Source organism: Eumetopias jubatus, unplaced genomic scaffold, assembly GCF_037043125.1.
Source record: "Eumetopias jubatus isolate StellerSeaLion01/CBP00866 unplaced genomic scaffold, mEumJub1_p1.0 scaffold_2, whole genome shotgun sequence".
NCBI lineage: Eukaryota > Metazoa > Chordata > Mammalia > Carnivora > Otariidae > Eumetopias > Eumetopias jubatus.
In genome coordinates this window covers 92,675,760-92,702,946 of record NW_028274808.1, presented here as the reverse complement: position 1 = coordinate 92,702,946, position 27,187 = coordinate 92,675,760, and positions in this window count along the sequence as shown.

The following is a 27,187-nucleotide window of genomic DNA, read 5'->3' as shown; positions in this document are numbered from 1 at the left end:
AGAAGAATCTTCAGTAACCTATTTGCATATGAGCCCTCTAGAGAATCTAGAAAAAATAATGTGGAGAAGTTTCTACCCAATCCAAAGGTGAACCTCATAACTTTTTTCCTAGAGTCAAGTTCATGTCTAGCTTTGCAAACTGATACTTGCCCATGCTTACCTGCACAAAAGCCCCTCATTCTAGGGGCAACAGAATCTAATACAGACAGGAATTAGAATTTTGTATGTCCTCATTATTTATCTTTTTACTGTTATTTATCTTTTTAACATTATCTTTATCTTTTTACCTCATTATCATTCAGCATCTCACTTATTTATTTAGAGAATCACTTTTCCTCAAATTGTCTCTTGATATTTTGCATACCAATAGAAAGAGTAAACAATAGTAGTACTTTTTTCCTTAAAATATTCTGAAATTATTCCATATTTTTTAAATTCACTCTGTCTTCATAAAAACAAAAACAAAAACAAAAAACCACAAAATCAGACAAAACAATATAAACAACCAAATACTGATCTCCCACTTGTACTTCTTCTTCTTTACTTTTATAAGATACTTCATTTCTGACACTTCTGGTCATCAAATATGTGTGTGTGTGTGTGTGTGTGTGTGTGTGTGTGTGTTTTCCCCACACCAAGCAATTCTCCAGGACACCAAAAGGATGTCCTACAATTCAACTCAATTCTGACAACTATCTCCCTGGAGATAGCTTTAGATCCCACAGGTTAGGGGTCTGGTTCCACCAAACTGCTCCCACACAAAATTTCAGGCGCCAGGTGCAAGTCGACCTTGTCATCTCTGGTTTTGACCTACTGGCTATAAATCAGTGGTTCCAATGACTCCCATCCTGGGTTCTATTAATTTGCTAGTGTGGCTCACAGTTTTCAGAGAAACATTTTATTTACCAGATTACAGGTTTGTTACAAAAGGATGTAACTCAGGAACAGCCAGATGGAATAGATGCATGTGGCAAGGTAGGAACAAAGGGTAAAGAGATTCCATGTCCTCTGTGAGCGCACTATCTTCCGACATATGCACATGCTTACCAACCTGGAAACACTCTGAACCCCTTCCTTTATTTAGTTATTTTTTTGCTTTTTATTACATAAGCATGATTGATTAAGTCATGTATATAAACTGATGACTCTAATGGTCAACCTAAGTGGGAAATTGAGGTGTGAGTAGATACTAGTTATCCCAAGTCTGAACATCCCTGATCCCAAACATCACAGGTCTGATAGTCTATCAACACAGAATCATTATTAGATTCTGTGGTTCTTAGATTCTTAGATTCAATGATGCTTGAGTGGTGTCTACCATGATGCAAAAGTGCATTACTAAGTGCTGGATAGTTTCAGATAGTGACAACAGTCTCAGAATAAAGCTTCCTCAATAAGAAAAAATCAATTCCTGTGTTTGATCAGAGATTGGATCCATTTTTTAGGCTAATTCTGGGTAGGATACCTTCATAAAAATGGGCAGATCAACCAGGCTCAGGTCATCTTGACTAATAAGTGAAGCCATCTTTTAAGATTCACCTTAGAATAAAGATGAACTTGTGACTTACCTTCCAATTATTACATTCACCATCAAAGTCTTTAGGGATTCTCTATCATCAGTCTCCAAGGGACATTATTAAACATCATAGAAGAGCAACTATATTGTCTTACACCTGATTTCACACTATATATGCTTCTAAAGATTCTAATTCTCTAATTTTAAGAATGTCTCCAACGTACTCCCGACCAGTCATAATAGGTGAGTATCTCTAGCAATATTTCTAACAATCTAATCTCCATCTCAAATTATGCTTAGGGGGTTTATAAAGATATTTTTATACCTATGGCAATGACAACACATACAGTGACCTAGATATACACTCCATACAGTGTCCAAAACATAGTACTGGCAGTGAGTTCACCACTAACTCTTAGAAAAAATCCCATCTAGCTGTGTTCAGTCCCACTTCCATTAGGAGTGGGCATTTCTCTTTGTACTCTTTGAAGCCTAAAACTCATCCAAACTCCCTGCCACCCCCCCAGTATATACATTATATAGTGTGTGCTTAAACAAAGTAAGCTAGAGAGAAGAAAATATCATTAAGTAAATTGTGAGGAAGAGAAAATACATTTACACCACTGTAATGTATTTATTGAAAGAAATCTTCATATAAGTGGACCTGTGCAGTTCAAACCTATGTTGTTCTAGGGTCAACTATACTGAGAGAGAGAGTATTCAAATAAAAATGTTTGAGTCATTGACGACGTTATTAAGCCAGTGAACCAACCCTGGGGCCTCTGTTATGGGGCTTCAATTATGTAATCATTAAAAGTTCTTATTACTTGCAAATGAAAGTTAAATCAACTGAACTGTATGTTAAATGTTTCTTTATCTGACTTATGAAATAGAGACCAGATTGTATATGTCACCTTTTTTTACCACCCTGAAAAAAATCTCTGCCTGAAATTTTCCTGTCATATTTGCTGATTATTTCATTTTCCTGCAACATTAGCCTAGACAATACAAAAAAGGATGTGAAAAAATATGAATTTCAAGCCTAATCTTTGAGTTTTTGTATGGGAATTCTAATTGTGTTGCAATTCAGGGAGATTTAGATTTAATTCTCAATCTTTGACAGAATGGATGAAAAAGAGTGGATTGACACTAGAATGAGTGATGTTTTCCCTTGGGTTAGAGCAATGTTTGGGAAAAACCCTGACCTTTCAACAGCTGCTACCTTTTAAACGAGCAATTCACTGTGCATGTGCATGTGCGTGTGTGTGTGTGTGTGTGTGTGTGTGTGGTGGGGAGTTTGGGGTGCAGTAATGTCAGTTCTAATTCAGAAACAGTTTGCAATAAATCTAAAACACTCATTCATACGTAACATAAACATTGCCATACGCTAAGGAAGTGGATAGTACCAAACTGAATGTTGGAATATCAGGGACAAATTCAAATGGATTCTTTGTTAGTGATGGACTACAATTGGGATGAAGGAGTTTCATGAATGTTTGAGAAGGAAAATCCAGTACAAAATGTGGTAATCAGAATGAAAGATGAAAAACTTAGGATGAGATCAAAGTTTCTGTGCTGGGCCATAAAGGAGCAGATGAGAAAGGCAGTAGATGATATTGTGAGTGGTGGGTTAGAGTGGTATTCAGACACATTCTTGGAATTTTTGTTTCTAGGTGGAAGTGACCTTATGCAATTCATAAACTCAACAAGAGTGTCTGAACCCATGACTTCTAATAGAAACTTACCTACAAACTGCAGTGGATAGAAAAGAATCTGAGAGCCTCGTTCAGGGGCTTAGGAATCTTTTGTGTATAGTCTGTAACTGGGCCTTTCTCTATGTGACAACAGACAGATGTAGCATGCGTCAATTGATTCTCTAAATCAAATTCACAAGTTCTCTTGCACCATTTTTTTCTCAGAGCATTCCTTCATAAGAAGTGAAAGCATTCTTTCATTAATGTGATCACTATCTCTGCTAGGTGATTCAGTGTTCTGTTATTAAAGCATGCATTTAAAAACAGTTCAAAATCAACAGTTAAGCATTCTAAACATAGAAAACTCGGGGTAGCTATAAAAGAAAAATTGAACCTAAAAGGAAGAAATATAAATTGTCATCTAAGTGAATCCATAAATAGAGCAAAGTGTATTTATACTGTATACCTATTATTGAGGAAAAAAATATACTTGTATGATTTCTCTTCCCATTCAAACAAACTTCTATTTGAAATCTCAAAAATTCTTTTGTATTCCTAGGCTGAATGGTAAATGCTTTGTATGAGAGAATTCTTTTATTCAAAATGTATAGTATTATTTGATATTTCTGAAATTTCCCTATGCTTTTAGGCAGATACCAGACATACTACAACACTTGTGTTTTAAAATAACTGGTATTATAAGAAATAGGCACAAATTGAGTATCTAAAATACTTCACCATTATTTTTGCTATGAACAGAATCCACTTTATAAACTCAAAGCCAGTTTTTTTGGGGGGGCAATTATAATGAATACACACGAATTGTGTTCATTTTCCATTTATATTGCAAATAGTCAACACTAGAACTGCAGTATAACAACTTAATCAACAAAGCATAATGCTCTTCATTCTCATATGTCTAGATTTTCCTAGGCCAAAATGATTTATATGCTTTATATCAAAATTAAAGGTGCAATAATGGGAAACTTTTTGATCCTGTCTTTTATTATAAGTACAAAACTAAATGTTTGAATTCCTTTAACTTACAAACAGGTCATGTTCCAAACAGCCACTTTAAAATCAGGAGGGAGGAAATAAGAATGCATTTTCTTATGAAAATAGCAGTTAAGCATCATAGCTGATTTGAGGAGACTAAAAGTGAAATTTTTGTCATGCCAGGATTTATGATCAGAAATATGTACTCTCTCAGGGGAACAAGATTTTCTCTGTCTCCCCACTCCCCTTTATCTTTCAGCAAGGTCCTCCAGCTTCCTCTAATCATCACAGTGATTGAGCAAGGTTGGAAGGTGGGCTGATGAGTAGGCTGTCACTTTCAAGTGGATGAAGGACATCGATTCTTTCAACTGATGATGCTGAATTCCCACTCAGCTCAAATGGGTCCAAGCATTAATTGGTACCATTAATGCTCTTAGAACTCAAATTCTGCTCAAATGACACAGACAATAAATACCAATATGATAAATTAGCAGATCTTGATAGAAAAAGGTCAAGGTGATGAGGCTCAGAGATATTAGGTGAATCTTTTAAATTGAGTGGTGAGGAAAGACCATTTTCAGGAAACGACATTTAACCTTGGGCAAGGAAGACAAGAAGGACTTGACTAAGTAGATAAACTAAGTGTATCTGTGAAAAGGGTTGGTGGCTTAAGTCTAGTGACAAGCGATGAAGCACTTCCTGTATAAATTTGTAAACTCAGGATATGGGGTTTGAGTTTTAATCTAAATGTGCTGATATGCAAGTGAAGATTTTCAGGTTAAGTGATGTTGTATTTAACATTTGGAAAGAACACACTTACTGAAATTAGCCCAATAATGAAGGCCTACTCTCTTTCCCATTTTTTTCTTTGTGTTTTCTCCCTTTTATTTTTCCTTTCTTCTTTTTTGTGTTTCTCTTCCCTTTATATTTATAAGGAGGACAGATTTTAGAATTGAATTTGATAATGTCACTTAAGAACAAGCTGTATAATTGCATTCTCAAACTTAAAATATCTCCTAATGCGTGTAGTCATCCAGTCATTTAACAAATATATATTAAGTGTGTTCTCTATGGGAAGACTAACATAGATACCAGGTATAGGGCAGCAAATGTGAGAGACAGGGATCTCTGCCCTTAGAGGGCAGAGATAGACAATAAAATAAAACAAAATAAATAAAACATGTACTAAGATAGTGATGGGGTGTCTGGGTGGCTCCATTGGTTAAGTGCCTGCTTTCCACTCAGGTCATGATCCTGAGGTCCTGGTATCAGCCCAGCAACCCCCACCCCCCAACCCCCCCTTCCTGCTCAGCAGGGAGTCTGCTTCTTCCTTTCCCTCTGCCCCTCCCCCCTGCTCCTGCACTCTCTCTCTCTCTGTCTCTCTCTTTCTCTCAAATAAATAAATAAAATCTTTTTTAAAAAGATAGTGATATATGTGAGGAAGAAAAATAAAGCAGGGAAGATAGTTGTGAAATATTAAGGGATGGGAGAAAGATTTCAATTTCATACAGCGTTGTCCAAAAGGTTACCCTCATTGAGAAGATAATGTGTAAGTATGGACTGGAAGATGAAGAAGTGGATCTTGTATAAACCTGAAACAAGAACTTTCAGGTGGATGAACATGAAAGTACACACAGCCTGAACTAGCAGCATCAGTGCTGTGCTTAAGAAGAGCAAGAAGGCAGCATACATAATCCCAGGACCAGCTCTATAGAGCTGTGAAGAGCATTGTAAGAATTTTGCTCTTACATTGAGAAAATGAGAAACTTTTAGGAAGTTTTGATCAGAATAGTGATAGGATCTGTCCCAGTTATAACAAGATCCCTCTAGCTGCTTTGTGAAAATAAACAAGAGAAAGGCTAAAACGAAACTAAAAAGATTAATTAGGAGATATTAAATAACAGAGGCAAGAGATGAGTGTTGCTGGGCAAAGTGGAAGCTTAGAAGAAAAAAGTAGCAGATTCTAGATGCGTTTGCAGTAAGTTCCTATAGAACTGTAGAAGAATTGGATGTTGGATGTGAGAAAAAGAAAAAAAAAAAAACAGTGATGATTCTAATTCTTGGCCTAAGCAATAGGAAGGAAAGGAAAGGGTTAGCTTTAACAAAGAGGAAGAATATAAGAGAAGCAAAGTTTTATTTATTCAGAGTAAGAACTAGAGGTAGACCTAAGGCCTTATTTTTAAACCTTTAAGTTTAAAATGCCTATTAGAATCCAAGTGGAGATGAAATTTAGGCAGTTAAATGAATGACCAAAGAGAAGTCTACAAGGATGGTATTTGGAGTCAATTTTGCCCTTGCTTCCCTTGCCTTTGGCAATGTTTCTTGGAAGAAGTTGCGGCTGAGGTTGAAGAGGTTGCTGCCTGTGTTCTCTTTTAGGATTTTGATGGACTCCTGTCTCACATTTAGGTCTTTCAACCACTTTGAGTCTATTTTTGTGTGTGGTGTAAGGAAATGGTCCATGATAGAGGTTGAGGTCAATAAGAAAGCAAATGTAGAGTAAAAAAAAATCAGGAATAGATCCTTGGGACACTCAAAAATTTCAAGGTCCAGAGATAAATTGTTGGTTTTCAAAGGCAATAGACAATGAGTTCAATCCAAAGCAAACAGTATGAATGTGCTTTACAGTTAAAGCAAGAAACACATAACCAACTGTGTTATTTGCTATGAGACTGATTTAGACTAATAATTGAAAGCTGGGTTTTGTGGCACTGGCAAGGACACTGTGAGGGAGTATCAAAATTAAAAAGAATGCTTAGAGATGACTCAACAGAAATGAGATGAGAGCAAATGAAAACATTGACTGTAGGCATCTTTTTTGAGGTATTTGGCTTTATCTAAAACAAAAGAGGAGAATCTGTGAAAGAGTTTAAGAGAGAGCTTTTGTGATTTTAGTTTTTAGTGGAAAATAGAAATATTCTTATGATTGGAAACAATCTATGAGATAAAGAATCACAGGGAATGCAGGAACAGAAGAGGAGAGGAGCTAAAATAATATCCATATAAAATAATAGGGTGGAAGCTGTTGTATGCAAGAGCACAGCAAAATATCATTACAGTAACAGAAGGGACTAAATGCTTGAAGCTAGAGGCAACTTATGGAAATTCTCTTTTGATCAAATCCATTTTTTTCTGTTAAATATGAAGCAAGGCCATTCACCTGAGAGTGAGCATGGCAAAGAGAATTGCAAACATCGTGGAGATGTAAAATCATTATCTAAGAGAGTGGGAGGGTCACTGATTCAGGGAAATGGAGAATGACTCCTGGGAGACAACTTAAAGATAGAGATCATTAATTTTAAAATCTGCTTTGCTCTAGCCATTTTCAGGTACAGAAGTGAAGCTTTGATACTTTCATGTTCTACTTTATTTACTTCTCCACTAATCAAATTGTTGTTATACTTTCTTTGTTCTATCTGTATTCTCTCTTATCTTATACAACATATACTTAATATTTTGTTTTAACAACACTTGTTTCTTAAACCTCAAACGTGCTACATCCCATTGACACAACACTGTTACAGCATATAATGTAGTTAATCACATTTAGAGAATGATGAAGCTCACCTGAAGAATGTGCTCATAAGATCACCCAAGATCAATGGAATAAATTCATATTTTAGGATTAATGACTTCTTTGTTGCAAGAAAATTGCTAGATGAACATATGGTTAACGTATACAGATAAATGGCGGGTGTATGTTTAGTAAATTCTAATAAGATATATTTTCAAAATATTATACAATGGTTATTACGTTGTCTAGCACAGGGGCAGGAATCAGTGTTACCAAATAGTAGTAGCAGTAGCAGTGTTATTACTATAGTTATTAATAATATGTTTATTCCCCAAACTATTTACTTAGGATTTCTACAATTATACCAAATTGCTCTACATTTTATCATCATCAACTCTTCCAGTTTTGTTATTTTCATTACCTACTTGTTAGTCCACTTTCAGTATGCTGGTTTTGGACTGCAGCTACAATACAGCCCCCTAATTATCACTGCCATCTCTCATTACAACTTCGTCAATTATGCTAACACCGATTAACCAGAATTATATTACTAAAATTGTGAATCTAAACAAAACTTAACTTACTGAATATTCTTGGGTGGCTGCCGGTCACCTCCCAAATATCCTATGGGACCCTGTGTGTCTTTTTGCTATGCCTTCAAGATAATTTCACTGGCATCCCATACCCAGGGATGTCAAATCGTACAAAATGATCAGAAAATGATGTTTTTTGCTCTCCTTCGAGGCCCGACTAACTCTAACTCATCTTTTCAGGTTAGGGTCAGGTATTACCTCTATAAGGCAAACTTCCTTAATCACAGGCAGTTAATACTCTCTTAAAATCATAAAATAACTCATTCTTATTTTTATTTAACACTTAAATGGTTCTGAGTTCTTCCAGAAAAAAACTCATGTGGTGTTTATTTCTAATTCTCTGCACTTGAAACAATACTGGCAGTATTAGAAAGGTACAATAAACAATTGTTAAGTGAGTGACTTAATTAATGAATTAATTAAAAGGCAATGTAATCTTCTTTTGAATATTAAAATAAGCAAGAACAGAAACAATGAAAGGAAACACTACTCAAAAAGTAATACTAACTACAATTATTTTTCAAAAAGTCCCAAAATATTTCAAATCAAATCTATAAATAATTATGTTCAACTTTTGGAAAACCCTTTAATTTTATTAATTGGGAAACTTTCTGTTTAAGAAGCAGAAACAATAGAGCAACACATTTTCATAGACGTTTTAATTAGGGTATTACAGACAATTAGCAAGTTGAAAAAGTAGCTGACATAGCTAATGACATTAGTAGCATCTAATTCAACATGTGAATAAGGTAAATAGTCCCCAAAGTATAAATATGATGGATCGTGAAATGGCCTGATTAGGCTAAGGAAATACTGTAATTTTGACCTACTACTGAACTTTCAGAGCTAGTCAACAGATCATTAATTATCAGTTTAAATACTTCCAAAATTATGCAGAGTTAATTGTTATTTTAATAAGCATTTTCAGACTAACAGGTCATTGCACCCATTTTGGATGATTAGTTTAAGGACATAACACCTTTGAGAATAATAACATAGTGATTTTATAAATAAATAAATGTAACTATCTTTCAAAAATTTGATGAGAAATAAGTTTTTATGATATTTTTTTCTTAGATGTTGTATTAATTTTATAGACAAGGGGTAAGGTTATACTACTATCCTGTGTTTTTGCAGAATCAGTTAGTCTTCTAACAATATTGTCTATGACAATGTTAGTGTGGCCCAGCCTCCTGCTCTTTTGACCAGAGCACCATTTTTAGAAATTCCTCCAAAAGAATCTCAGAAAGAAAATATTGTCTCTTTTTTCTCTTTTACATGATGTTACCAAAGTGCTTGTGATTCAATCAGCTGTGCTTAAAAACATAAGTGATGCATTCTACAATAAACACCTACTTTCAAGACTTCTGTCATTCCAGAAATACTATACAGGATCTTAGGTGAAATCTTTCTCCTGTCTTTACATTTCCATTAGCACCTTCTATTTAATGCCTCAAGAAGAAATAGACTTCACTGAGTATAATCCATCTTTCTTCTTTCCTGTCTCATTTCCTCAAGACAGAAAGTATAATTTAGCTGACTTTAAATATTCATATATGTCTGTTGTTTTATAATTTCTGCTTTTAATTCATTGAGACAATCTCTTTTAGTACATTTGAGAAAATGGAGATGTATAATTAATATTAATTAGCTATTGCTAATTCTTTAAAATTCATTTTTATGTTATAATTCTTTTCTCACTTTGCACACAAAAAAGTTATGTATAGGTCCTGTATGAGTTGTCTAGGGCTGTTGTAATAAAGTACTACAAACTGAGTAGCTAAAAAAACCCAGAAAGTTTTTTTCTTGGGTTACCTGGGTGGTTCAGTTGGTTAATCCTCTGCTTCCGGCTCAAGTCATAATCCTGAGGTCCTGGGATCAGACCCTGTGTCAGACTCTCTGCTCAGGAGGGAGCCTACTTCTCCCTCTTCCTCTGCCTGTCCCTCTGCCTATTTGTGCTCTCTCTCTCTGTCAAATAAATAAAATCTTTAAAAAAAAGAAATTTATTTTCTCACAGTTCTGAGGTTAGAAGTCCAAAAAGGTGTCAATGGGGCTACAGTCTATCTGAAAACTGTAGGGGAGAATGCTTTTCTGCTTCTTTTTTCTTTGTTTTAAGATTTTATTTATTTATTTGAGAGCACAAGAGAGAGTAAGAGAGAGAGCACAAGTGAGGGGGCAGAGGAGAGGTAGAGGAGGGAGCCCAACACAGGACTGGATACCAGGATCCAAAGGCAGTCATTTAACTGCCTGAGCCACCCACACACCCTGCCTTCCCTGCTTCCATGAAGCTTTTGGTGGTAGTCATCAATCCTTGGCATACCTTGGCTCACAGCCTCAGTGCTTACATCTCCATGCCCATCATCACTTGATGTTCTCCCCTGGTGTCTCTGTGTCTTAATATGCCATTTTCCTCTTTGGAGGATACCAGTCATATTGGATTAAGACCCATGCTGACCCACTCCAACCTCATCATAACTAAGTGTTATCTGAATGGTCTTATCTCCCAACAGAATCACTTTCTGACATCCTAGAGGTTAGGACTTGAACATAACTATTTGGGGAACACACTGAACTCAACCATGCAGGTCCTTTGTGGTTATTACACCTTGTTTTATTGTGGTCTGCGTTTTGATGAAGAATTGCGTGAACAGAATGTTTTTGGAGAGTAATAGAAAACAGAATTTAGAAACTTCAATTCAGATTTTTTGTTTGTGTTTTACTTTTAGCCTTTATTTTAATCTTGAGCACATTTTAGACAAAACTACATAGTTTAAGTGCCATGGGTGGGCCCGTCTTCCCTTCGTTTTCAACAACATTCAAAATGATGTTATGGACAACAGCAAGCCCACTCAGTCGCCAGTGTTTTATGTTGACACTTCCTCCTGCTTCATCCAGCTTCTCATCCAACAGTTTTCCTTAGGTAGGAAGGTAGGTGAAAATAATAAAATAACAGCTTAATCTCCCAGCCACTCCAACTTGCTGAATATTGTCTCTTCAAGAGCATTCTTGGTTTCATCCATGGTTTTATTTCCCCTGATATCATTGCTCTAGTCAAAAGATCATGTGAAAAGAGTTTTCAGTATTATAAAAATGTATATTTAGGAAAATCTCTGTTCTTGGGTTTTTAAAAACCAGATGCCAATTTTCATCAATTATCTTCACTTTATTCTACATTTCAAAATATTTGTCAATTATGTTTCAAAGTTTGTTGGTAACGATAATGTCACTGAAGATGAATGTTGTTTTATATCTTTATTTCTTCGGAAAAAATTTCGGGGGGATAAAAGTCACACTGGGTTAATTCAAATGCTATTAATGGTAATATGGAATTAATAGTAAAGACATGTGAGTCATATAATATTTCTCAAAACATATATATAGACTAGGTGCATATTACTGAAGCATAAGTATACTACAGTCAATCATAAAAACAACAAACATAGTGAGCATATTTGCTTAAGAAAAAGTAAGTACTAAACTCCTTCTTAAATTTTACAGTAATCACTCTTACTATAAATAAAATGGCATGTGTATTCACAGAAGATATCCACTGCTAGATCTCAGCATTGTTTAAAATAGCAAGAAATTTTAGTCAGGTTAAATGTCCATCAATAGGAAATTTTAGTACATAAATATAATTTAAAAAACACTATGCAATAATAAAGTTTGTATTTTATGAGAATATTTAATGACATGGGAAATTTGTAATTATATAGTAAGTATAAAAAGCAACTGAAAAATGGAGTGCCTGGGTAGCTCAGTCGGTTAAGTGTCCAACTCTTGATTTCTGTTCAGGTCATGATCTCAGAGTCATGATCTCAGTCAGTGTTGTCAGATCAAGCCCCACATTGGGCTCCATGCTGGGTGTGGAGCTTGCTTAAGATTCTCTCTCTCCTTCCTCTGACCCTCCTCCCCCACTCTCTAAAAGAAAAAAAATGAAAAATACTATATATATTTCCTAAATTTAATATTTATAAACCTGAATAAATCTGTTATATGAACATATTACATATAACAAAATATAAAAATATTAATAAATTAATAATATGGGTGTTCTCTCTGTTCAATTTTTTAGTAGACTTTATTTTTTAGAGCAGTTTTAAGTTCACAGCAAGATTGGGTGGAAGGTACAGAGATTGTTCTTATACCCACTGGCCCTATGCATGCCCAGTGTTCCCCATTATCAACATCCCCCACCAGAAAGGCACATTTATTACAATTGAGGAACTAATATTGACACATTATTATCACCCAGCATCAATGCTTTTTCTTTTAATATAAAAAATGCTGTTAGCTGCCTTTTTTCCAATCTAGGGAATATATGTGGGCTGCCTGCTATATAAATTAAGTAAGCTAGTTTATGCTCTGATAACTAGTTAAACCTCATTCTCAGTTGCTTAACACAGAAAAGTTTATTTCTTTCTCACGCCATAGATTTCATCCCAGTTGATAAGTGGAATTGCATTCTATTCCCTATTGTCACTCAAAAACACAGGATATTGTAGAATTCTCTAACATTTCAAATCACAGTCTGTGGTCACTGTTACAGAAAACAGAGCTCTGTAGGAATCATCCCTTTGTTCAATTTTTATCATACAGGCATATCAGGTTTTAGTGCATTTCTCTATATTGTACTTCCCAGATATTGTGTTTTTTTACAAACTGAAGGTTGTGGTAACCCAACATCAAGTAAGTCTTACTGGTGTGGTGTCATTTTTCTGATAGCATTTTCTCACTTCTTGTCTCTGTATCATATTTGGGTAATTCTCACAATATTTCAAACTTTTCATTATTATTATATTTGTCATGGTGATCTGTGATCAGTGAGCTTCAATGTTACTATTATAATTGTTTCGGGGTGCCCCAAATCATGCCCATGTGAGACAGCAAACTTAATAAATGGTATGTGTGTTTTGACTGCTCCACTGTCCAGCTGTTCCTGTCTCTCTCCTTCTTCTTCTCCCTACTACCTGAGACAGCACAATATTCAAATTAAGCCAGTTAATAGCCCTACACTGACCTCTAAGTGCTCAAGTGAAAAGAAAGTTGTATGTCTTTCAATGACTAAGCTTAGTGAGGAAGGCATATTGGAAACCAAGACAGGGTGAGAAATAGGCCTCTTTCACCAAACAGCCAAGTGGTGAGTGCAAAGTTAAAGTTCTTGAAGGAAATTAAAAGTGTTACTCCAGTGAACACACAAATGATAAGAAAGTGAAACAGCCTCATTGCCCATATGGAGGCTGGATAGATCAAACCAGCCACAACATTCCCTTAAACAAATGCCTCATCCAGAGGAAGGCCCTAACGCTTCAATGCCATGAAGCCTGAGACAGATAAGGAAGCCACAGAAGAAAAGTTTAAAGCTAGCAGAGGTTGGTTCATGAGATTTAAAGAACCATACTATCTCCAGAATATAAAAGTATAAGATGAAGCAGCAAGTGCTGATGTAAAAACTGCAGCAAGTTCTCCAGAAGATCTAGTGAAAATCATTAATGCAGGTGGCCACACTAAACAATAGATGTTTAATTTAGACAAAACAGACTTCTATTGGGAGAAGATTTCATCTAGGACTTTCATAGCTAGAGAAGAGAAGTTAATGCTGGGCTTCAAAGCTTCAAAGGACAGGCTGACTCTTTTGATAGGCGCTACTGCAGCTGGTGACTTTAAGTTGAAGCCAATGTTCATTGACCATTCTGAACATCCTAGAGCCCTGGAGAATTATGCTAGATCGACTCTGCCTGTGCTCCATCAGTGGAACAACAAAACTTGGATGACAGCACATCTGTTTACAACATTGATTCCTGAATATTTTAAGTCCATTGTTGAGACCTACTTCTCAGAATAAAAGATTCCTTCCAAAATATGACCACTCATTTACAATGCACCTGGTTACCCAAGAGCTCTGATGGAGATGTATATTAATGAGATTAATGTTGTTTTCAGGCCTGCTAACACAGCATCCATTCTGCAGCCCATGGATCAAGGAATCACTTCAACTTTAAGTTTTCTTATTTAAAAAATACATGTTGTAAAGGTATCACTACCACAGAGAGTGATTCTTACGATGGCACTGGGTAAAGTAAATTGAAAACCTGGAGAGGATTCACCATTATAGATGCCACTGAAAACATTTGTGATTCATGGGAAGAGGTCAAAATATCAACCTGAAGAGGCATTTGGAAGAAGGTGATTCCAGCCCTCCTGGATGACTTTGAGGGGTTCAATATCTCAGTGGAGGAAGTAACTGCAGATGTGGTGGAAATAAGAAGAGAACTAGAATTTGAAATGGAGCCCAAAGATGTGATTGATTGCTGCAATCTCATGATAACACTTTAATGAATGAGGAGTTTCTTCTTACGGATTGTGGGGATTCATAGTGCCTGGCTAGAGAAGATTTAATAAACACATGCCTCCCTGGATGACACTAGTTGAAAAACGAAGAAGGAGTGCCCAGAAAACTGGGTTCCCTTTAAGGTTTCCGGGCTGAAAACAACCAGATCCTCATTGAGGCTCAATGCACTCATCCAGGAAGTAAATGCTTGACTTCAGAGAAACATCTATCTTTGGAGCTCACGTACTCCATGCACTCCCTGTCTGCACATCTGCTGTCACGAGCACAGCTTGTTCTGTTCACACGATACTCCCTATGCAACTGTCTTGATTATTACAGCTTCACATTTCTTTCACATTCCCTCTTCTTTTTCTTATTCCATTGTTGTATGGATAATGTTCACAATAAAGGTGGAGGCAGAGTCTGTCCCAGGACCTTTCACCAGTAGAGCATCTGGTCCCCAGGTCTGTCCTTTCTCCTATGGAGGTGTCGGGAGTAATCTTTTCATTCACTGTCTAAGGGTTTGCTGGCGAAACCCATCAATGGATGAGCACAGGAAGGGGTCTCTTGCAATGGAATCTACTCCTGGTGAAGATGCTGTGAAGACGGTTAAAATGACAATGAAAAATTTAGATTCTTACATACACTTAGTTAATAAAGCAGCAGCAAGGTCTGAAAGGATTGACTCTGATTTTGAAAGTTCTACTACCAAATAACATCACATAGTACAGAGAAATTGTGAAAAATAGTCAATCAATGTAATAAACCTCACTGTTGTCTTATTTTAAGAAATTGCCACAGCCAACCTGACCTTCAGCAAGCACCACCCTGATCAATCAGCAGCCATCCACATCGAGGCTTCCACCAGCAAAAAGTTGATGACTCACTAAAAGTGCAGTTGATAGCATTTTTCAGCAATTAAAAAAAAAATTCAATCAAAGTACTGCATTGCTTTGTGAAGGCATTATGCTATTGTACACCTAATAGACTAGAGTGCAGTGTAATAACTTTTGTATGCACTACAAAAGCCAAAAAACAATTTGACTAACTTTATTGTAATATTTGTTTCATTGCAGTGGCCTGGAACCAAACCCACAATATATCTGAAGTATGCCAGATTAATCACATGAAAGGCTATGCCCAGGAAGAGGGATGTAGTGAATACCTAGTATTGTCTCTGTGACATATAGAATATTAAAAATCACACTGGTGATACATTTAAGGGACAGATAATATTTTAGGAGTAATAATCCAAAGCATGAGATTCCTTTGTGATAGCTGACATTATGAGGCAGGCTATATATTTTTATATGACATTAAGGAATGATCAAATACTAGTGAATCATATCACCACTGAATTTAAAATTATATAAGCAATTGCTTTTTCTACTTGAGGTATAATTGACACATAACATTATATTAGTTTCAGGTATACAGTGTAATGATTTGACATTTGTATATATTGCAAAATGATCACCACAATAAAGCTAGTTACCACTGTTACCACAGACAGTTACAAAATTCTTTTTTCTTGTGATTAGAACTCTTAAGATCTGATTAGCAACTTTCAAACCACAGTACAGGATTTTTTACTATAGTCACCACGTTATATATTACATACTCACTTTATTGCAGTATTTGTTTTATTGCAGTGGTCTGGAACCAAACCCACAACATCTCTGAGGTATGCCTGTATCCCGTTTGCCAGATCAATCACGTAGAATGATAGAAAATGACTTATTCTCTGAGTTATTTATTTTATAACTGGAAATTTGTACATCTTGACCCCTTTCACCCAGCTCACCAACCTGCCTTTGGCAACTATTAATCTGTTCTATTTATGATCTTATTTTTTGTTTGTTTTTAGATTCCATATATAAATGAGGTCATATGGTATTTATCTTTCTCTGACTTACTAAAAGCAATTGCTTTTAATTGCATCCTTTTCTGTTTAACCTAGTTGCTTCTTACATGAACAACATTATTTAGCTGCCTATGATTCAGTAGCAACAGGAATTCACCTAAGCTTTGCTAGATGGCTTTTAGTTTATGTCTCATGAACATGTGTTTGCTCTCTCACTTTCTCCCTTCCTCTATGTCTGTCTCTTTCTCTCATGTTGCCATGTACCTATATATTTAAGACTAAAACGTGAGACACCAAAATAATAATAGTGAACTCAGGATAGTAAGATAGCCAAAAAAAATGAGTCTGGATGCTTTTCTGTGTTTTGCAAATAAAACACAAATTAATTATATTATGTGTAACTTAGAGAAAAATCACTAAAATGAATTCAGATGTGCCTGTTTAATTTCTATCATATTACAACCATATAAGGTTTTCAGAAAATCAATAACAACTTGTCAGCAATAGTGAAAGCAGAAGGGGAAGGTAGACAAGCATTATGTGTGTTAATCTAATTAAAAAATGAGCCCATTAGACTGAGGTGGCTTTGATGCCATGGTAGCTTATGTAAGCAAACCAAAACCTAAGCCTATAAATGTTTTAAGGTTATAAAATTGAAACCTGAGGACAACCAATTACAAACAACCAACTAGGCTTTAAATTTGATCAATAATCTCCTTATTTTGCTTCTTCCTTTACTTTATAAAAATCTCTCCTCCAAGCTCCTGTGGTGGAGCTCCTAATAACTCCCCATTTGGCAACACCCTATTCGAATTGAATTTTGTTCAAATAAACTCTTAAAATGCTTAATAAACCTTGATTTATCTTTTAACATATGTTCTTTTGATGGCGTGACCAGTGTGACTTCATTTACACTAAATGTGGCAGAGAGAATGATAATACACTCAAATATTTCCTCTACCTTCCCCAGCCTTCCATGCGACTGATTTGGCAAATGGGCAAATTTATAATCTGAAGTTTTGTTTTATTGTTTTGTTTAAGACCGGAAGAAATGTTAGAGGTTTTTTGGAATCAAGACAATAGCCTCAAGATTTGGTTTTGAAACTTGGATAAAAATAAATGAGTTGAATTATATAAACTTTTGGTCTAAAAATATGAATATATTTGACAAAATGAAAAATACACAATAAAGTAAACAAAGTATCTTGCCTTCTTAAAACAGACATTATATGGAAACAAATTAGCTAGTAGGATGACAGAATCATCAATGATACGTGGTTGTCCCCCTTTATCCATGGGGGATACATTCTAAGACACCCAGATGTTTGAATGCTATATAATATCGTTTCCCCTATACATACATACTTCTATAAAGTTTAATTTAGAAATCAGGCAGAGATATTAACAATAACAACCAATAATAAAATAGAACATTTATAACAATATACTGTAATAAAAGTTATGTGAATATGGTCTCTCTCCCTCAAAATATCTTATTGTACTGTAATCACCCTTTTTCTTGTGATGATGCAAGATGATAAAATGCCTACATGGTGAGGTTAGTGAGGGGGATAACATGGATGTTGTGACATAGCGGTAGCCTATTTGACCTTCTGATGACATGTCAAAAGGAGGATCATCTCTGCTTCTGGATCCCAGTTGACTGTGGGGAACTGAAACTGTGGGTAAAGGGAAACTACTGTACTTCCTACTTTAAATCAATATGAATACATATATATTCATATCGATATTATATACATATGATTATATATTCATATTTATTAATTGAATTTAATTCAACTGCTAGATATTGATTAATTAAGCAGAGCCATGAAATGGTACATTTGCCTTTATTTGAAAAGCACAGAAGCATGGGAAGATTTATAAAGGCATTTAAAGTTGAAAATTAGCAAAAAGAAAAAGCTCACTTTCTATTACCTAGTATATTTTGTTTCCAAAGCAATAAAAATAAATAAATACAAATAAACATAGTTATAGTGCATTCTATTCTTACATACTTTCCTATAGTGTCCCAGAGAGCATTAAAATATCTTTGTGTTGCTTTATGAAGACTTCTCATAACATTTTTAAACCCACTAGAACTAGTTGCTTTTTAGAAAAATGTTTCTGGTTTCCTCTATGAAGAAAACTAAACTTATGTTTAAAATATGAGTAGGAAAATAAACTTTCTTAGATCAAGATTTATACGTCCTAACAAGTTTTTGCTAACTTTTGAAGTAATTTACACGCATTCACACTGGTTTTTGTTTGTTTGTTTTTAGTAAATCAGTAAGCCCCACTACTACTTAGGCTATTCCATGATGATTGTACTTGTGTTTCTGTGAGAAAATTGGCATAATACATTCAGAATTTTATTTTGAACTATTCTCCTTTTCAAAGGTAACACCTACTATCTGGAAATTTTTAGCCTTCAAATTAATAAAATATAACATAGAGCAATCACATAATATATACCAATATAACATTAGCTTTTCAGATTCTAGGACCAAAAAATTTTAAGAATTAGTCTTCTCTAAGGGAAGATTGGGTTGGGAAAAGTGAGGTATTAGGAGAACAGGGGGAGGAGCAGAAAAGTTGTCAGGGAACCAAGAGACAAATAAAATAAGTTACTTAATGCCATAGCATATACACAAACCTGAATTTTGACAACTTAGAAAAACTGTCTAATTTTATGACCTATATGAGTCTTTTGATATTTTGCCTTTTAACTTGGAAGTATCTGCTAGAAATTCTTAACTATAAATATTCAATCTTAGCTACACCATGGTTATTTAACTTAGCAGCAATATTTGTATAACTCTACGTATTTCTAAAAAGTCATAATCTTTTAAAGATGACTCTTTTTATCCACGGCAGAAATTTAGAAAATTGAATTATAAATTTAAAGTTTAGCTAAGTAAAATCTAGTGAGAAAAGTAGATGAATATAGTTGATTCCCATGAGAAATAACAGTGCAATAAAGAAAAAAATAATCAAAATTACTTGCTGTTTTCTCTTCCCTTTAGTACTTTAGGTACTTTAGGAAATATTTGAATTCTCAGTACAAACAGTATGTGCCACTTAATAAAAGACTACAAAACTTTTTAAAAATATAATTTTAAAGCCAAGCAATACTTTAGAGACTCTATAATTATTCTGTATATAAACATTTAAATCTTGTAGAAACAATTTTAACCAAATCATTTCAACCCACACACAGAGATTTTAATGAAAAACATGTGAAAACAAGGTACAAAGTAAAACCTTTGTCCTAGGAAAAAGAATTGCAGTAGTCTTCTAGAAGATGCTACCCCTCCCTATTCCACTTCAGTATTAATACCTTTCAGACAGCAGAATCAGTTATATTCTATTGTGCTAAACCATTCAGTCTAACTGAAAAGAAATACAAGTCATCTAAAGCACAACTAAAAAATTCAGTGAAAATGTAATCTTTCATTCTCTTTTCTAATGCCATTTTAAAGAGGTATTAAAGCCAATGTGGAAAGCATCTTATTTCTCTTGTGGTGTAATTTTTTTGTTCCTCAAAGAAATCCCTAACTACCAAATGACAAATTTGGTCTTATACCTAGAAAAAACACTCAAAGTTCAGTTTCACCTCTCCTCGAAGAATAATTTTCCTATCATAAATTAATCTCATTTGGAAATGACTTTTAAAATGTGATGTATGCAAAACAAATCCCAGTTCCCAGACTAACCTGTATTTGTGGTTGTTATACCACAGCTAGAAGAGAAATTACTGATCAGCGAGCTATTTCAGGATGGCAACGCAAACTGCAGCTCGGAGTAAGGAATCTGATGAAGCATAACAAACCATGAAAGAAATAAAAACATTTTATAGGGCTCATGGGCATTATTGACATGTTTCTGCTGTTTTTTCGATATGATTCTATTCAGCAAGAGATCTCATTTGTAAAGAATCCTTTATTTAAACATAATAAAATGCCCCATTAAATTAGGGGAAGCCCCAAATGCTTTCCCATTAATATGGTTCTGTGTAGGGAATTGTTGCTATGAAATATTTGGAAACACTTTCTAGCTTATTACATTAAACTAAAACTTGAAATAAAGAAAAAAGATAGATATGTTTTTACACTATGTAGGGTTTATTTATATTTGAAATTCAATAACAATTTGCACAAACTTGTTTTAAGATGACACATTTCTTCAATTATGAAAACAGTACTTATTTTGTTAAATCTATATCACTCTAGCTAAGTTACTATTTCTGTAAATAAATACTTTATTAAGAGCCCAATTCTTTAAAAAATTAAATGCTATATTTTTTGAAAATACAAGTTTACTATATAATCTTATCATGGCAGCATCATCAAGTCACACATATTTTCCAAAATGACTTGTTAAGTCTCTTTGTAAATGAGGAACTCACACACATGGTAAAAATGGAAAGCTTGATTCAATTATGAATTTGAAAGAAGGTATTTTCCCTTTTAAAGATGAATGCATTTAACTTCTTTATGTCTCTAGTTTTCAATCTCCACCACACATCAAAATCACCCAAAAAGATAGTAGACACCAATAGAAGAGTCCACAGACTCAATTTCCAGAGATTTTGATTCTGGTTATCTGGGCTCGAGCTTGGATATTAGTACTTTTTAAGAGTATGCCTGGGGTCCTAATGCACACAGGGTATTAATAACAACTGCTCAAAACAAAGGGAGAAAACCAAGTGAGTATGAGTGGAGACCATGTACGACCGTGCTCAGTTCTATAGTGATGCTCTCAGATTGAGAATCTTTTTTTCTTTTCAGGTGAAGTTAAGATTCTATTAGTGGCCCAGGGATAAACTATCTTAATATCAACAATTTTTTTAACTGTCATGTAATATAACAATCGCCAAACACAATTGGAATGCTAGCATCAATTGTAAGTCATGTGGATATTTTTAACTCTTGGCTAATATGTGGAAATCAACATGTAAAAAGCATTCTCAGTTAATACAAAGAGATAACGTTTCTGGTACAAAGTGATAAAAGAATCAGTTTTGCAAGCTGACTTGAAAATTACCTTAGTTGTTCTTTTAAGAAAATTTTCTAAACATTTATATCTCTTAGCAACAATTCTGATACATTTCACACCTGCTGTATGAAGTAGTTCACAGGACCCAATGTCTATAGTAGTGAATGAATGTACATTAGTTTCTTTACTGCATCCTATATATCTCATACAAAATTTTACAATAAAATTCTAAATCCAGTGATTTTTAAAATATGTATAAATCATTCAGTTTCAAAATCTAGCAAATTAAACAATCTAAAACTGTAAGTTATTAATATTTATGTCTAGGCCTTCACACTGCAGATTATTTTCTAAGCTATATATAGCCAGAGTCACTGCAGTTTGTAATCTCCCAGATACTGATGTTGTTAAAAATGGTTTGCTATATTATCATCTTCTTCCACACCTGTTTCTTCCACTTCTTCATCATTATCACCTTGAATCTCTTTACCGTAGTTATTGTCATCTTATGAAATGCTTTCTTTCATGAAGCGGAATATGAGTCATGAAACTATATATTCGTTGAAAAAATACTCCAATTGTTAATCAAGAACCATTTTGACACTGAAAGAAACATCCTCAGGAGTTAGCACTCTGTCCTCAGGAGTTACAGGAACATAAAACAGTTACAGACAGTGTTCAACTTGCCACTTCTACTACTGTCTAATGATTTTCACAGTATCAATTTGTCTTTGTTGTCAATTTACCTGCCCACCCTCTACCACATGCTATGTATCATTTCTGTCCTATGAGAAAAGTAAAGATTAGAATTATCCAAATCAGCTTATAGACTCTGGTTTTACTAGCACCTCATTTGGGAAACAACTCAAGTTGAAAGCGAAATTTTATTTTTACAAAAGTTTGGCAACATCTAAGAAACTGGACATCTTACAAGAGCTTTGTAATAATTATTTCATGTTTCTAAGTCACATATTTCAGCAAACATTCTTAAAATATTCAACAAACAAAGGAACAACACATTAACATTCAGGGCGGCCTTTTCCTTTGCATTTTTTTTCTCCTCATCCTTGCATTTTCTCATAAATTGCCCTCTAACCAATTTGTTTCATTCATGTTCATCCTTTCTAGACTCATAAATTGCATAGATCATAGAATATCTTTCTAAACAAGGCTGGATAGTGCTGGATGCCTCTTTTTAGGATTATTTACTTTCTTACAGTGTTTGGTTTCTATTTGTACAATTTCTACTTGAGGGTTATTAGGACAATAACTTATTGTTCGACAACTTGCAGCAAGCGCTAAATGTAGCCTGCAGATACTCCAATGGATTAACAGGTCTTTCTAAAGAAACTTCACGAACAGAAGAATTGTTTTCCTTTTAACAGTTGATTCTTTCTCAATCTCTCCACTTTCTCCATAAGTCAACCTCCTCATTTTATGTAGCATTTTCCATCTGCATCACTGGTATGGTACACAGATGCTTGGTCTGGACGTTTGCTGGTATTTGTAGAATCATGATTATCTTCCTTTGAAGCCAAACTAAAATTATATCTTGTATCTATGGGTCTGTGAGTTGTTTAGGAAGAGGACATACCAGCCTGTCAGCATTGCTTGGTATTGTTTTGTAATTGGATTTCTGTTTGTACTTGAATTTGGAGGAATCTAGGGGTTGGTGGGGAGGGGGCGAATTCCACGATGAAGGTCCTCTATGTTGCTAGAATGCACCTGCACATCAATCAGCTCATGGTGAAAACTCTACCACAAGCTGACTTTGAGATTCCCTGTGGCACGGTGCAGAGTCCTAATGCTGACAGTGGCTAAAGACTTGGAGACAGACAATGTGCAGTGGTAGAAACACAAAGAAGCTTATACCTGAGTTCTCAGGTTTCCTTCCAACATATATTCTTCCATTGTTAAAATGTGTACTTTGTAATAACGCTGCTCCAGGTGTAGAAACTGGTGGAGTTCCAGAGTCCATTCAGCATCTGAACACCTAATTTGACCCAAGTCTAATTAAGAATTACTTCTGTTCTTCATAAAGGACTATTTGTACACAAAGATCACTAATTTTCCTTTGAATGTATTCCTATAACATCATAAATGTTTATTAGCACTTTGCACAAATATATTTTGCAAATTTTTAAATTAATTTTTAGTGCCTAATTTACCACTGCATGGTAAATTCCATGAGGACAAGAACCATAACTTTTTTATTTATATATGTGTCAGTGGAACCCAACACGGAAGTCAAAAAATATTCGCTGCCTGGTTAAAGAATTATGGAGTTCAAATAGAGGGCACCTCGGTGGCTCAGTTGGTTAAGTGACTGCCTTTGGCTCAGGTCATGATCCTGGAAACCTGGGATCGAATCCGGCATTGGGCTCCCTGCTCAGCAGGGAGTCTGCCTCTCCCTCTGACCTTCCCCCCACCTCATGCTCTCTCTCTATCTCATTCTCTCTCTCAAATAAATAAATAAAATCTAAAAAAAAAGAACTTTACAGATGTGAGGTAACAATATATTTATTTAAATATTACTGTGGAGTAACAAGTGAGGAAAGGTAAATTTATGATGGGTTATGCTTAAACTGAAGAATATAGTTCCTGATGTGATGCAAGAAATGTTATCAATAGTACAAAAAAAAAGGGAGGAGGGAGGATTTTTCTTATTAAAGGCAAGTCTAATCAAATATAAGAAAGAAGGGGAATAGTTTAAGAGATTCTTATTTAATAAATTTATTTTTATTTCAAAGTAGATGAGATTTTTCTGCTTGAGTGAGGGGAGAGTATTAAAGTAGGAAGTTAGAAGTTGGTGGAAAAAAATCTGAAATAAAAGTCATAGAAAATAGGCAGAGAGACTTGTACATGGCAGCAAATACTAAAGATATTGCCCAGCCGTTTTCAGTGGGAATTGTTATACAAGGTGTAGTTTGTAGGGGAATAAGACTGTGAGGCACTGAATTTAAAAAATTAAAAAGGCATTACTGCTGCATCATCTTTATTTAAAAAAAAGATTTTATTTATTTATTTATTTGACAGAGAGAGAGACAGCGAGAGAGGGAACACAAGCAGGGGAGTGGGAGAGGGAGAAGCAGGCTTCCCGCCAAGCAGGGAGCCCGATGCAGGGCTCGATCCCAGGACCCTGGGATCATGACCTGAGCCAAGACAGACACTTAATGACCGAGCCACCCAGGTGCCCCTGCAATTGTCATCACTGTGAATTTCCAAGAGGCAAATGTTACATCTAACAATTACTATGCTGACTTAAAAACATGTTTCTCAAAAATTATGGACAACAAGAAAACATATTGAGTTTAATTAATATAAAAAGAAGAGAAAATTTAGAAACCTTACAAAAGTAATAAACCTTTATTTTTAAAAATGAAGATGAAGGGTGATGAATATGGGATTCCAAAAGGTGGTGACTTAGTTACTGGAATCCCAGGTGGATGGGCCAGAGCAGTCACATGTTTATATGAGTCGTTCTCTTGATCGGAGATTTTTTTGTGTGTGGTGGCTTCATGGGTGCTCTTTACATTTAGAAAAATAGGATTTAAAAAACTAAATTAAAAAAATGAATATGTAAAAGAAGGACAGGCATGACTCAGTGACAATAGTGTTATGAAACAAAGATTAAGAATTATTCAAATGTGCATATATACAGGAAAAATAATCATAACAAAACAATTAAATAAAATAAAGTAAGAAAACACAATAATATTTCCAGAAAGAATTATATGTATATCTGCTCTGGTTGAATCACTGTAAATGATTGCTAAATATTTTGTCCAGTGTGTCATCTTTTCCTTCTGGCAATTCTAATTTACTAGTTGATGGATTTGCTCTACTTCTTTCTACCTACTGGGTCATTTATATGTGTCTTTATTATTGTTGTTATTATTATTATTTACATTTCATGAAGCTTAGTATTGGCAGTTGGTCCGCACTCTGTGCTATAGGCCTAGCATTTAACTGAGAGCAAATATTTCTACTGCAGTTGATTGATGATATAGTGGTCATCAAGCTATGCATTACCTTTCCAATGGACCATAATGAAGACACTCTGTATCCGATTTTCTTACACTCTCTTTCCTTCAGACCTTTGGAAGACATATATCAAGTTCCTTTTCAGATATTTACAGCAGAAGAAAGACAAGAACTATCCTATGGGTCTGATGTGAACTTCACAAACAGGAGTTTACAGATTTGTCCCTATCAAAATTTTCCTGGGCATCGGCATAGATGATGACCATGATGTTTTCTGATCTGATCTCCAAGCTCCTGAATATCTTACAGGGAGAAAAGTCTTCACAGCCATCTTCCCCAAGCTCACCATGAGCCTTATTTCAACCTACTGTCTGCAAAGCACAATGCAACCTACCTTAGGAAAGGTAGAGGAATGACAGAGATGAGTCTGATACTCATAGAAACATACTGCTCACATATTCTACCTGATGGAGCACAGGTCACTGAGCCCAGTTACTGCCCTTATGAATCCACCATCACCTTTCTGTAGGCCGCACTTCCCCATTCTACTCCACCTCATAGCCTTCTCCTACTAATGAATGAGCACGGATTGGGGATCTAGTAGCATAAGCCCGCTCCTTCAGGAAACCGGTCTCTAATGGCCACATTTGGCTTCATACTCAAGTCTACTGCTCCAAAGTTTTCTTAAAGCTATACTTTTGTCAGAGATTCTTCCTACGTGTTCACAAGGGCCAGACCCATTTAGTAGTCTGAAGGCTTTCCTGCCTACTCCTACAACCTCCCCTTTATCCTTACAGAGCATTTCCTGCAATAAATCTTGTGTCTTGGTGACTTCCTCTCAGACGTCCCAAACTGACACAATGGGAATGCAAGATTTATATACAGTATCATTTTTCTTAGAATCTTTTCTATTTCTATAATATCACAATGTATACAAGTCAAATATATATTATGTCAAATTAGGGTTTATTCCAAGAAGGCAAGAAATTTACCAATGTAATCCATTTCACTAACAAAGTGAGTTACCATATACTCACATCAATAGATGTTGAAAATGCATTTGATGAAGTTTCAAAGCCATTTCTAATCAAGACACAGAATAGAAAAAGGTTAGTTACATCACATATAATAAAATGCATTTACTAGAAGACAACAGCAACTATTATTCTAAATGGCACAGCCCTGAAAGGAATCCAATTGAAAGTAAATTCTTGTCATGGATGCTTATTAAAACTACTAATATCTGTGTGTGCCTCAGAAGTGATTGAGAGAAATATCTATAGGCAGAGCTAAGTGATATAATAATGTATACAGATCTTCCCCAATGTATGATGGGGTTCCATCCTGATAAACCTATCATAAATTGAAAATATTGTTAAGCTGAAAATGCATTTACTACACCTAACATACTGAACATCCTAGCTTAGCCTATGCTACCTTAAACGTGCTTGGAACATTTACATTAATCTACAGTTGGGCACAATTATCTAACACAAAGCCTGCTTTATAATAAAGTGTTGACTATCCCATGTAATTTATTGAATACCATACTGGAAGTGAAAACAGAACAGTTATAAGGATAAAGAAAGGTTGTAAGTGTATCGTTTGTTTATCCTTATGATCTCATGACTGACAGGGACCTGGGGCTCACTGCTCCTGCCCAGAATCAAGAGACAGTATAATACTCTACCCTGGGAAAA